The following is a 15,064-nucleotide window of genomic DNA, read 5'->3' as shown; positions in this document are numbered from 1 at the left end:
AGAGTTACATCAGGATTGAATACAAGAGGCACAATGCACAAGTCCGTCCAGGGAGAGAAACGCTTCTAATAGTCTGTGTTGGAACCATTCCTGGAAAACGAGTATTAGATTGCGATGCACCAATCAAGGTTTACCCCAACCCGTGGTCCCTCACATTGATGATGTAACACAGAAATTCCATCGGGATTCAATACAAGATGCACAATGCCAACTTCTGTCCAGGGGCGTAACCCTTCATGCAAAGTGTGCTTTGAAGCTTTCCTGAAAGTCCGGTAGGAGATTCCGGTGCAGCACAGCGGGTTTACTGTAACCCTTCGACTTTTATGTTGACGATGAAACAAAGAAATTTCATCAGGATTGACTACAAGAGGCACAATGCACAATTCCTTCCAGGGAGAGAAACGATTTTAACATTCTGTGTTGGAACCATACCTGGAAGACGAGTATTAGATTGCGATGCACCAATCCAGGTTTACCCCAACCCGTGGGCCATCAAACTGAAGACGTAACACAGAAATTCCATTGGGTTTCAATACAATATGCACAATGCCAACTTCTGTCCAGGGGCGTAACGATTCATTCCGTCTGTGCTTTGAATCGTTCCTGAAAGCCCGGTAGAAGATCCTGTTGCGCCACGGCAGGCTTACTGTAACCCTTTGACTTTCACAATGACGATGAAACAAAGAAATTACATCATGATTGAATACCAGAGGCACAATGCACAATTCGGTCCAGGGAGAAAAACGCTTTTATCACTCTGTGTTGGAACCATTCCTGGAAGACGAGTATTAGATTGCGATGCACCAATCCAGGTTTACCCCAACCCATGGTCCCTCATACTGACGATGTAACACAGAAATTCCATCGGGATTCAATACAAAATGCACAATGCCGATTTCTGTCCAGGGGCGTAACTTTTCATTCCGTCTGTGCTTTGAATCTTTCCTGAAAGCCCAGTAGAAGATCCTGTTGCGCCACGGCAGGCTTACTGTAACCCTTCGTCTTTCACACTGACGATGAAACACAGAAATTACATCATGATTGAATACATCGGGATTCAATACAAAATGCACAATGCTGACTTCTGTCCAGGGGCGTAACCCTTCATTCGGTCTGTGCTTTGAATCTTTCATGAAAGTCCCGTAGAAGATTCCGGTGCACCACGGCAGGTTTACTGTAACCCTTCGACTTTCATATTGACGATGAAACAAAGATATTGCATCAGGATTGAATACGAGAGGCACAAAGCACAATTCCGTCTAGGGAGAGAAACGCTTTTAACAGCCTGTGTTGGAACCATTCCTGGAAGACGAGTACTAGATTGCGATGCTCCAATCCAGGTTTACCCCAACCGGTGGTCCCTCCTATTGACGATGTAACACAGAAATTCGATCGTGATTCAATACAGAATGCACAATGCCGACTTCTGTCAAGGGGCGTAACCCTTCATTCGGTCTGTGCTTTGAATCTTTCATGAAAGTCCAGTAGAAGATTCCGGTGCACCACGGCAGGTTTACTGTAATCCTTCGATTTTCATATTGACAATGAAACAAAGATATTGCATTAGGATTGAATACGAGAGTCACAATGCACAATTCCATCTAGGGAGAGAAACGCTTTTAACAGTCTGTGTTGGAACCATTCCTGGAAGACGAGTATTAGATTGCGATGCAACAATCCAGGTTTACCCGACCCGTGGGCCCTCATATGGACGGCGTAACACAGAAATTCCATTGGGATTCAATACAAAATGCACAATGCCGACATCTGTGCAGGGGCGTAACGCTTCCTTCGGTCTGGGCTTTGAAACTTTCTTGAAAGTCCAGTAGTAGATTCCGATGCACGATGTCAGGTTTACTGTAAACCTGCGACTTTCATATTGACGATGAAACACAGAAATTACATCAGGAATGAATACAAGAGGCACTGTGCACACTTTCGTCCAGGGAGAGAAATGCTTTGAATAGTCTGTGTTGGAGCCATTCCAGGATGACGAGTATTAGATACGATGCACCACTGCAGATTTACCCCAACCCGTTGGCATTCGCATTGACGATGTAACACAGAAATTCCATCGGGACTCAATACAAAATGCACAATGCCGACCTCTGTCCAGGGGCGTAACCCTTCATTCGGTCTGTGCTTTGAATCTTTCCTGAAAGTCCAGTAGAAGATTGTGGTGCACCACGGCAGGTTTACTGTAATCCTTCGACTTTCATATTGACGATGAAACACAGAAATTACATCATGATTGAATACAAGATGCACAATGCACAATTCCGTCCAGGGACAGATACGCATTTAACAGTCTGTGTTGGAACCATTCCTGGAAGACAAGTATTAGATTGCGATGCATCAATGCAGGTTTACACCAACCCGTGGTCCCTCACCTTGACGATGTACACAGAAATTCCTTCGGGATTCAATACCAAATGCACAATGCCGAATTCCGTTCCGGGGCATAACGCTTCATTCGGTCTGTGCGTTGAATTTTTCCTGAAGGTCCAGTAGAAGATTCCGATGCGCCACGGCAGGTTTACTGAAACCCTTCGACTTTCACATTGACGATGAAACACAGAAATTACATCATGATTGAATACAAGAGGCACAATGCACACTTCCGTCCAGGGAGAGAAACGCTTTTATCAGTCTGTGTTCAAACCATTCCAGGAAGCCGAGTATTAGATTGCGATGCACCAATGCAGGTTTACCCAAACCCGTGGGCCCTCACATTGACGATGTAACATAGAAATTTGATCGGGATTCAATACAAAATGCACAATGAGGACTTCTGTCCAGGGGCGTCACACTTCAATCGGTCTGTGCTTTCAATCGTTCATGATAGTCCAGTAGAAAATTCCGATGCACCACGGCAGGTTTACTGCAACCCTTCGACTTTCACATTGACGATGAAACACAAAAATTACATCAGGATTGAATATTAGTGGCACAATGCACACTTCCGTCCATGGAGAGAAACGCTTTTAACAGTCTGTGTTGGAACCGTTCCTGGAAAACGAGTTTTAGATTGCGATGCACCTATCCAGGTTTACCCCAACCCTTGCCCCCGCCCCCCCTTTGACGATGATACACAGAAATACAATTGGAATTGAATAGAAACGCCAGAATGCCGACTTTTGTTCATGGGCGTAACACTTCATAAGGTCTGTGCTTTGAATCTTTCCTGAAAGTCCAGTAGAAGAATCCGATGAACCAGGGCAGGTATACTCTAACCCTTCGTCATTCATATTGACTATGGAAAAGAGAAATTACATCAGGATTGAATACCAGAGGCACAATGCACACTTCCGTCCAGGGAGGGATAGGCTTTTAACATTCTGTGTTCGAACCATTCCTGGAAGACGAGTATGAGATGGCGATGCACCAATGCAGGTCTACCCCTATCTGTGGGCCCTCACATTGACGATGTAACACCGAATTTCCATCGGGATTCAATACAAAATGCACAACGCCGAATTCTGTCCCGGGGCGTAACGCTTCATTCGGTCTGTGCTTTGAATCTTTCCTGAAAGTCCAGTAGAAGATTCCAATGCACCACGGTAGGTTTACTGTAACCCTTCGACTTTCATATTGACGATGAAACACAGAAAATACACCAGGATTGAATACTAGAGGCACAATGCACACTTCCGTCCAGGGAGAGAAACGCTTTGAACAGTCTGTGTTGGAACCACTTCTGGAAGACGAGTATTAGATTGCTATGCACCAATGCAGGTTTACCCTAACCCGTGGGCCGTCACATTGGCAATGTAAGACAGCAATTCCACCGGGATTCAATACAAAAAACGCAATGCCAACTTCTGTCCAGGGGCATAACGCTTCATTCGCCCTGTGTTTTACATCTTTCTTGAAAGTCCGGTAGAAGATTGCGATGCAGCACAGCAGGTTTACTGTAACCCTTCGACTTCATATTGACGATGAAACACATTAATTACATCAGGATTGAATACAAGAGGCACAATGCACAATTCCGTCCAGGGAGAGAAACGGTTTTAACAGTCTGTGTTGGAACCGTTCCTGGAAGACGGGTATTAGATTGCGATGCACCAATCCAGGTTTGCCCCAACCCGTGGGCCCTGACATTGACGATGTGTTACAGAAATTCCATCGGGATTCAATACAAAATGCACAATGTCGACTTCTGTCCAGGGGCGTAACGCTTCATTCGGTCTGTGCTTTGATTCTTTTCTGAAAGTCCGGTAGAAGATTCCGATGCTGCACAGCAGGTTTACTGTCACCCTTCGACTGTAATATTGACGATGAAACACAGAAATTACATCAGGATTGAATACATGAGGCACAATGCACACTTCCGTCCAGGGAGAGAAACGCTTTTCATAATCTGTGTTGGAACCATTCCTGGGAGACGAGTATTAGATTGCGATGCACCAATCCAGGTTTACCCCAACCCGTGTTCCCCCCCCCCCTTTGACGGTGAAACACAGAAATTGCATATCGGGATTGAATAGAAAAGCCAGAATGCCAACTTCTGTCCAGGGGCGTAACACTTCATATGGTCTGTGCTTTGAATCTTTCCCGAAAGTCCAGTAGAAGATTCCGATGCACCATGGCAGGTTTACTTTAACCCTTCGACATTCATATTGACTTTGGAACACAGAAATTACATCAGGATTGAATACTAGAGACTAAATGCACACTTCCGTCCAGGGAGAGAAAAGCTTTTAACAGTCTGTGTTCGAAACATTCCTGGAAGACGAGTATTAGATGGCGATGCACCAATGCAGGTCTACCCCAACCCGTGGGCCCTCACATTGACGATGTAACACAGATATTCCATCGGGATTCAATACAAAATGCACAATGCCGACTTCTGTCCAGGGGCGTAGCACTTCATTCGGTCTGTGCTTTGAATCTTTCCTGAAAGTCCAGTAGAAGATTCCGATGCACTACGGCAGATTTACTGTCACCCCTTGACTTTCATATTGACGATGAAATACTGAAATTACATCAGGATTGAATACTAGAGGCACAATGCACACTTCCGTCCAGGGAGAGAAACGCTTTTAACAGTCTGTCTAGGAACCATTCCTGGAAGGCGAGTATTAGATTGCTATGCACCAATGCAGGTTTACCCAAACCCGTGGGCCCTCACATTGACGAAGTAACACAGAAATTCCATCGGGATGCAATACAAAATGCACAATACCGACTTCTGTCCAGGGGCGTAACGCTTCAATCGTTCTGTGCTTTGAATCTTTCCTGAAAGTCCAGTGGATGATTCCGATGCACCACGTCAGGTTTACTGTAACCCTTCGACTTTCATATTGACGATGAAACACAGAAATTACATCATGATTGAATAGAAGAGGCACAATGCACACTTCCGTCCAGGGAGAGAAACGCTTTTAACAGTCTGTGACGGAACCATTCCTGGAAGACGAGTATTAGATTGCGATGCACCAATGCAGGTTGACCCCAAACCGTGGGCCCTCACATTAACGATGTAACACAGAAATTCCATCGGGATTCGATACAAAATGGACAATTCCGACTTCTGTCCAGTGGGAGTAAAACTTCAAACGGTCTGTGCATGGAACCTTTCCTTGGAGACCAGTAGTATATTTCAATGCACCACTGCAGATTTACTTTAACCCTTGGAACTTCACATTGTCGATGAAACACAGAAATTACATCGGCATTGAATACAAAAGCCACAATGCCACATCAATCCAGGGGGGGCTGCGCTTTTAACCTATCCTGGGAGTAGAGTTGTAGATTGCGATGCACCACGGCAGGTTTACTGCAATCCTTCGACTTTCACATTGACGATGAATCACAGATATCGCATTGGGATTGAATACAAAATGCACAATGCCGACTTCTGTCCAGGGGCGTAACGCTTCAATCGGTATGTGCTTTGAATTTTTCCTGAAAGTCCAGTAGAAGATTCCGTTGCACCACGGCAGGTTTACTGTAACCCTTGGACCTTCGCATTGACGATGAAACACAGATATTGCATCAGGATTGAATTCAAAAACCACAATGCCGAATTTTTTCCATGGGCGAGTAACGCTTCAAACGGTCTGTGTTTGTAACCTTTCATGGGAGTCCAGTAGGAGATTCCGAAGTATCACTGTAGGTTTACTGTCACCCTTGTACCTTCACATTGACGATGATACACAGAAATTGCATTGGGATTGGATACAAAAGGCACAATGCCTACTTATGTCCAGGGGGTTAAACGCTTCAAACAGTCTGTGTTGAAACCTTTCCGGGGAGACCAGTATTTGATTGCGGTGAACCAAAGGAGGTTTACTGTAACAATGCCGTCAAATTGACGACGAAACACAGAAACTGCATCGGGACTGCATACAAAAGGCAGGATGCCTACTTCCGTCCAGGGAGAGTAACGCTTCAAACGGTGCTTGTAACATATCCTGGGAGTCCAGTTGTAGATTCCGATGCACCATTGCAGGTTTACTGTAACCCGTGGACCTTCACATTGACGATGAAACACAGAAACTGCATCGGGATTGAATGGGGGAGTAACTCTACAAACGGTCTGTGTTTGAAACCTTTCATGGGAGTCCAGTAGCACATTCCGAAGCACCACTGCAGGTTTACTGTCACCCTTGGACCTTCAAATTGACGGTGAAACACAGAAATCGCGTCGGGATTGAATACAAAAGGCACAATACCGACATCAGTCCAGGGGGAGTAACGCCTCAAAAAGTCTGTGCTCTGAACTTTTCCTGAGTGTCCAGTAGTAAATTCCAATGCACCACAGTAGGTTTAACTGGAACCCTTGGATCTTCACATTGACGATGACGCACAGAAATTGCATCGGGATGAATACGAATGGCACAATGCTGACTTCTGTCCACAATGCCGATTTTTCTCAGTTGGGGACTAACGCTTCAAACGGTCTGCGCTTGTGAACTATCCAGGGTGTCCAGTAGCAGACCCGACGCCACTGCAGGTTTGTCGTAAGACTCGGATATTCACATTGGCGATGAAACACAGAAATTGCATCGGGATTAAATACAAGAGGCACAATGACAACTTCTATCCCGAGGGAGTAACTCTTTATATGGTCTGTGCTTGTAACCTTACATGTGAGTCTGGTTGTATATTTCGATGCACTACTGCAGGTTTAATGTAACCCTTGGACCTTCATACTGATGATGAAACCGAGAATTGCATTGGGATAGAATATAAAATTCACAATGCCGACTTCTGTCCAGGAAGAGTAACGCTCTCAACAGTCTGTGCTTTGAACCTATCCGATGCACCACTGTAGGGTTACTGTACCCTTGGACCATCACATTGACGATGAAACACAGAGATTGCATCGGGATTGGATATAAAATGCACATTGCAAACTTCTGTCCAGGGGGAGTAACGTGTCAAAAGGTCTGTGCTTTTAACCATTGCTGGGACGCCAGTAGTAGATTCTGATGCACCACGGCAAGTTTGCTGTGACCTTTGGAGCTTCACACTGACGATGGATCACAGTAATTGCATCGGGATTGAATACAAATGGGACAATGCCCCCTTCAGTAGCGGGGGAGTAACGCTCAAATCAGTCTAAGCTCTGTACCTATCCTGGGAGTCCAGTAGTAGATTCCGATCCACCACGGCAGGTTTACTGTAACCCATGGGCCTTCACAAGGGCGGTGAAACACAGAAATTGCATTGAGGTTAAATAAAAAATTCACAATGCCGAATTCTGTCCAGGGGGAGTAAAGCGTCAAACGGTCTGTACTTGTAACCTTTCCTGTTACACCAGTAGCGGATTCCGATGCACCACTGCTGGTTAACTGTAACCCTTGGAGTTTCACATTGACGATGAAACACAGAAATTGCATTTGGATTGAATACAAAACTTATAATACCAACTTCTGTCCAGGGAGAGTAACGTCTCAAACGGTGTGTGCTTCTAACCATTCCTGTGACACCAGTAGCAGTTTCCAGGGAAAACAGTAACCTTTGGAGCTTCACATTGACGATGAAACACCGAAATTGCATCGGGATCGAAAACGAAAGGCACAATGCTGACTTCTGTCCAAGCGAAGTAACGCATCAAACAGTCTGTGCTTTAGCCATACCTGTGAGTTCAGTAGTAGATTACGACGCACAGCTGCCGGTTTACTGTAACCCTTGGACCATCACATTGAAGATGAAACAATAAATAGCATCGGGATTGAATACACGAGTCACAATGCCGACTTCTGTCCAGGGCTTCAAACAGTCTGTGTTGGTACCTTTCCTGGGAGTCCAGTAGTAGATTCCGAAGAACGACTGAAGGTTTACTGTAACCCTTGCATCTTCACATTGACGAAGAAACACAGACATTGCTTCAGGATTGGATACAAAATGCGCAATGCCGACGTCTATCCAGGCGGAGTAACGCCTAAAACACTCTGTGCTTTGAACCTTTCCTGGGAGACCAGTATTAAATTCCAATGCACCACGACAGGATTACTGTAACCCTTGCACCTTTACATTTGCGATGAAACACATATTGAATACAAAAGGCATAACGCTGACTTCTTTCCACACGAAGTAACAACACTTCAAACAGTCTGTGCTCTGAACCTTTCTTGGGAGGCCAGTAGTAAATTCTGATGCAACACTGCAGGTTTACTGTAATCCTTGGAACTTCACATTGAAGATGAAACACAGAAACTGCATCGGAATTGAATACAAAAGTCACAATGCCGACTTCTGTCCAGGGCTTCAAACAGTCTGTGTTGGTATCTTTCCTGGGAGACCAGTATTAGATTCCGATGCACCAATGCACCACTGAAGGTGTACAGTAACCCTTGGATCTTCACATTGACGATGAAACAAAGAAATTACATCGGGATTGAACACAAAAGACGCAATGCCGAATTCTGTCCAGTGGGAGTAACGCTTCTAGAGATCTGTGCTTGTAACCTTTCCTGGGACACCAGAGCAGATTCCGATGCACCACTGCAGGTTAACTGTAACCCTTGGAGCTTCACATGGACGATGAAACAAAGAAACTGCATCGTGATTGAATTCGAAAGCCACAATGCCGACTTCTGTCAAGGGGGAGTAACGCTTCAAACACGCTGTGCCCTGAACCGTTCCTGGTAGTCCAGTAGTAGATTCCAATGCACCACAGCTGGTTTACTGTAACCTTTGGACCTTCCAATTGACGATGAAACACAGAAATTGCGTCAGGATTGAATACAAAAGGCACAATGTCGACTTCTGTCCAGGGTAGTAATGCGTCAAACGGTCTGTGCTTGTAACTTTCTTGGGACACCAGTAGTATATTCCGATGCACAACTGCAGAATAACTGTAACCCTTGGAGCTTCACATGACGATGAAACACAGAAAATGTATCGGGATTGAATACGAAAGGCACAATGCTGACTTCTGCACAAGCGAAGAAATGCTTCAAACAGTATATGTTTTGAGCCTTTCCTGGGAGTCCAGTAGTAGATTCCGAAGCACCACTGAAGGTTTACTTTAGCCCTTGTACCTTCACATTGACGATGAAACGCAGAAATTGCATCGGGATTTGGTTCAGAAGACATAGTGCCGACTTCTGTATAGGGGGAGTAACGCATCGAACTCTCCGTGCTTTGAACATTTCCTGGGAGTCCACTCTTAAATTCCGATGCACCACGGCAGGTTTACTTTAACCCTTGGACATTAACATTGACGATGAAACACAGAATTTGAATCGGGATTCGATACAAAAGGCACAATTGCCATTCCGTCCAGGAGGAGTAACGCTTCAAACAGTCTGTGGCCTGAACATTTCCTGGGAGTCCAATAGTAGATTCCGATGCACCACGGCAGATTTACTGTGTACCTTCGGACCTTCATATTGACGATGAAACACACAAATTGCATCGGGATGGAATTGAAAAGTCCCAATATTGACTTCTGTCCAGGCGAAGTAACACTTCAAACAGACTGTGCTTTGAACCTTTCCTGGGAGTCCAATAGTAATTTACGATGCAACGCTGCAGCTTTACTGTAACTCTTGGACCTTCACATTGACGATGAAACAGAAATTGGATAAGGATTGGATTCAAAAGGCACAATACTTCTGTCCAGGGGGAGTAACGCCTCAAACACTCTGTGCTTTGAACATTTTTTGGGAGACCAGTATTAGATTCCGATGCACCACTGCAGATTAAATGTAAGCCTTGGAGCTTCGGATTGACGATGAAACTTAGAAATTGCATCGGGATTCGATACAAAAGGCATAAAGCGGACTTGTGTCCATGGTGAGTAACGCCTCAAACTGTGTGTGTTTTAAACCTTTCCTGGGAGTCCATTATTAAATTTCGATACACCACGGCAGGTTTAATTTAACCCTTGGACCTTCACATTGAAGATGAAACACAGAAATTGCATTTGGATTGATTACAAAAGGCACAATTCCCACTTACGTCCAGGGGGAGTAACGCTTCAAACAGTCTGTGCCCTTAACCTTTCCTGGGGGTCCAGTAGTCGATTTCGATGCACCACTGCAGGTTTACTGTAACCCTTGGACCTTCACATTGATGATGAGGGACAGAAATTGCATCGGGATTGGATACAAAAGGCACAATGAATACTTCTGTCCAGGGGGGGTAAAGTCTCGAACAGTCGGTGCTTCACACGTTTCCTGGGAGACCAGTATTAGATTCCGATGCACCACTGCAGGTTTACTGTAACCTTTGGTACCTTCAAATTGAGGAAGAAACACAGAAGTTGCATCGGGATTAAATGTAAAAGGCACAATGCTGACTTCTGTCCAAGGGGAGAAACGCCTCAAACTCTCTGCTATTTGAATATTTATTGCGAGATCAGTATTAAATTCCGATGGACCACTGCAGGTTTACTGTAACCCATGGCCCTTCACATTGACGATGAAGCACAGAAATTCGATCCAGAATGAATATGAAAGGCACAATGCCGACTTCTTTCCAGACGAAGTAATGTTCAAACAGTCTGTGATTTCAACCTTTCCTGGGAGTCCAGTAGTAGGTTCCGATGGACTACTGCAGGTTAATTGTAACCCGTGGAGGTTCATATTGACGAAGGAACACCGAAGTTGCATCGAGATTGAATACAAAAGGCGCAATGCCGACTTCTGTCCGGTGGGAGTAGCACCTCATACACTCTGCGCTTTGAACCTGTCCTGGGAGACCAGTATTAAATTCCGATGCACCACGGCTGGTTTACTGTAATCCTTGGACCTTCACACTGACGATGACACACAGAAATTCCATCGGGATTGTATACAAAAGTCACAATGCGGACTTCTGCGCAGAGACAGTAACATTTCAAGCAGACTGTGTGGAACCTTTCCTGGGAGTCCAGTAGTAGATTCCGATGCACCGCTGCAGGTCGACTGTAACCCTTGGACCTTCACATTGTCGATAAAACACAGAAATTGCATCCGGATTGAATACAAATGGCACAATGCCACTTCTGTCCAGGGGGAGTAACGCTTCAAGCGGTTTGTGCTTGTAACCTTTCCTGGGACGCCAGTAACAGATTGCGATGCACCACTGCAGGTTTACTGTAACTCTTGGGCCTTCACATTGGTGATGAAACACAGAAATTGCATCGGGATTGAACACAAAAGGCACGATGCCGACTTTTGTCTAGGGGGAGTAACGCTTCAAAAGGTCTGTGCTTTGAGCCTTTCCTGGGAGCCCAGTGGTAGATTCCGATGCACCAATGCAAATTTACTGTAACCCTTGGACTTTCACATTGACAGTGAAACACAGAAATTGCATCGGGATTGAATACAAATGGGACAATGCCACTTCTGTCCAGGGGGAGTAACGCTTCAAACGGTTTGTGCTTTTAACCATTCCTGGGAGTGTAGTAGTAGATTCCGATGCACCACTGCAGGTTTACTGTAACCTTTGGTCCTTCACATTGACGATGAAACACATAAATTGCATCGGGATTGGCTACAAAAAGCATAATGCCAACTTCTGTCCATGGTGAGTAACGCCTCAAACAGTCTGTGCTTTGAACCCTTCCTGGGAGTCCAGTATTAAATTCCGATGCACCACGTCAGATTTACTCTAACCCTTGGTCTTTCACATTGACGATTTTCACAGTAGATTCACTAAAGAGTGTTACTAATTGGATGTCGCTAAGTGAAACCTTCCCGTCTCCTCTATATATCTTTTCTTGTTACGCAATAACCGTCTCCTCTATATCTCATTTGTTACTCAACCTTCCCATCTACAATATCGTACGAAACCTTTCCTTAGGATTTCTACCTCTTGCTTAACAATAACAAATCAAATCTTTGCTTTGAAATTAATTCTCTTTCTCAATTTCCGGATACAAATTTAACTGATGCTTATTAAAAGTTATTTTCTGATTATTTCGACGAAACATAGAATGCATCGTCGTCATGCACCTCAGTCGTTATCTGCAATAACCAAAAACTGTTCCTTACCTATTAATCGCCATCTGACTGCTACTTCGAACTGTGACATGAATATACTTACTCTGTTTTACTATACTCTATTAGCTCTTGGTGGGCTGTCATAATAAGTGGCTGTTTTTATTACCATAGCTGACATCATTCTTTAATAGCAAAGTTGACGTTATTCTTTAATTAATTTGACGGAAGCTCTGTAATTCATAGTTAAACTTATTCTTGGCAACAATAAAGTTTTGCGAAATTTTACGTTGATGGTTTTTGAGATGGATTATAATCAGTAATGCAATATTGGTGGCAAAAATTAATTATACTCGAATGAAATGATTTTACAAACGTTCAAATGGGACTTACTCTTTACAATAATCTTACAACTAGCAATGCGCAAACATTACTTGAGTAATCTTGAGTTTCTCAAGAAATTAATTCAATAATATTAGTTCCTCTTATGATAATAGTTAGTTGATGTCTCTGTAAATCCGTTTATAATCTCTTGTAAATCATAGCTGGTGGCTGGCAGGCACACTACTACTCTCAACCTCTCGCTTCAGACCTGCTACCGACTCGCTTCACATCTCGCTTACTACTGACTTCCTACGAACGCTAAAGTGAGGTCTCTCCCGCCAACAATGCTTTCTGGTGCAGACAATCCCTGCTACTATTACAAAATGTATCAATGCGCGGTCTTTCCCGTTCTTTTCTTAAAATGTATCCATACGCGGTCTCTACCACTCATTTTAAAATTATATCAATATGCGGTCTCTCTTGTCAACAATACTTTGCTACAGACATTCCCTGCTACCACAATTCTTTCCAACATGACAAATATTAATTATTCCTACTTAATCCTATTTATAAAATATAAACATCCTCCACAAATTGTGGTTTGACAATAGACAATAGAAATATACACGTTTTACACCAGTATTAGATTACAATGCACCACTGCAGGTTTACTGTAACCCTTGGATCTTCACATTGACCATGAAACACATAAATTCCATCGGGATTGAATACGAAAGGCACAATGCCGACTTCTGTCCAGGGGGAGTAACGCTACAAATGGTCTGTGCTTTGCACCTTTCCTGGGAGTCCAGTATTAAATTCCGATGCAACACGACAGATTTAGTGTAACCCTTGCACATTCACATTAACGATGAAACACAGAAATTGCATCGGGATTGAAAATGAAAGGCATAATGCTGACATCTGTCCAGGCGAAGTATCGCTTCAAACAGTCTGTGCATTGAACCGTTCCTGGAAGTCCAGTAGCAATTTCCGATGCACCACTGTAGGTTTACTGTAACCCTTGGACCTTCACATTGATGATGAAACATAGAAATTGCATCGGGATTGGATACAAAAGGCACAATGCCGACTTCTGTCCAGGGGGAATAACGCCGCAAACAGTCTGTGAATTGAACCTTTCCTGGGAGACCTGTATTAAATTCCGATGCACCACGGCAATTTTACTGTAACCTTCGGACCTTCACATTGACGATGAAACACAGAAACTGCATCGGGATTGAATACAAAAGTCACAATGCCGACTTCTGTCCAGGCGCAGTAACGTTTCAAACCGTCTGTGTTGGAACCTTTCCCGGGAGTCGAGTAGTAGATTCCTATGCACCACGGCAGGTTTACTGTAACCCTTGGACCTTCACATTGACCATGAAACGCATAAATTCCATCGGGATTGAATACGAAAGGCACAAGGCCCACCTCTGTCCAGGTGCAATAACGCTTCAAACAGTCTGTGCTTGTATCCTTTCCTAGGAGAGCAGTAGCAGATTCCGATGCACCACTGTAGGCTTACTGTAACCCTTGCACCTTCACATTGACGATTAAACACAGAAATTGTATCGGGATTGAATACAAAAGTCACAATGCCGACTTATGTCCAGGGGGAGTAACGCTTCAAACGGTCTGTGCTTTGCACCTTTCCTGGGAGTCCAGTATTAAATTCCGATGCACCACGGCAGGCTTACTTTAACCCTTGGACGTTTACATTGAAAATGAAACACAGAAATTGCATCGGGATTGAATACAAAAGGCACAATGCCCACTTCTGTCCAGGGGGAGTAACGCTTCAAACAGTTTGTGCTTTGAACCTTTCCTGGGAGTCAAGTAGTGGATTCCGATGCACCACTGCAGGTTACCTGTAACCCTTGGAGCTTCACATTGACGATGAAACGCAGAAATTACATCGGGATTAAATACGAAAGGTACAATGCTGACTTCTGTCCCGGCGAAGTAATGCTTCAAACAGTCTGTGCTTTGAACCTTTCCTGGGAGTCCATAGTAGATTCCGATGCACCACAGCAGGTTTACTGTAACCCTTCGACCTTCACATTGATGATGAAACACAGAAATTGCATCGGAATTGAATACAAATGGCAAAATGCCAACTTCTGCCCATGGGGGAGTAACACTTCAAACAGACTGTGCTTTGACCTTTTTCTGGGAGTCCAGTAGTAGAGTCCGATGCACCACTGCAAGTTTACTGTAACCCTTGGACCTTCACATTGAAGATGAAACACAGAAATTACACCGGGATTGAATACAAAAGGCACAATGCCGACTCCTGTCCATGGGGGAGTAACGCTTCAAACGGTCTGTGCTTGTAACCTATGCTGGGGGAC

Source organism: Schistocerca serialis, chromosome 2, assembly GCF_023864345.2.
Source record: "Schistocerca serialis cubense isolate TAMUIC-IGC-003099 chromosome 2, iqSchSeri2.2, whole genome shotgun sequence".
Classification (NCBI taxonomy): domain Eukaryota; kingdom Metazoa; phylum Arthropoda; class Insecta; order Orthoptera; family Acrididae; genus Schistocerca; species Schistocerca serialis.
Note: the sequence above shows the minus strand (reverse complement) of the source record.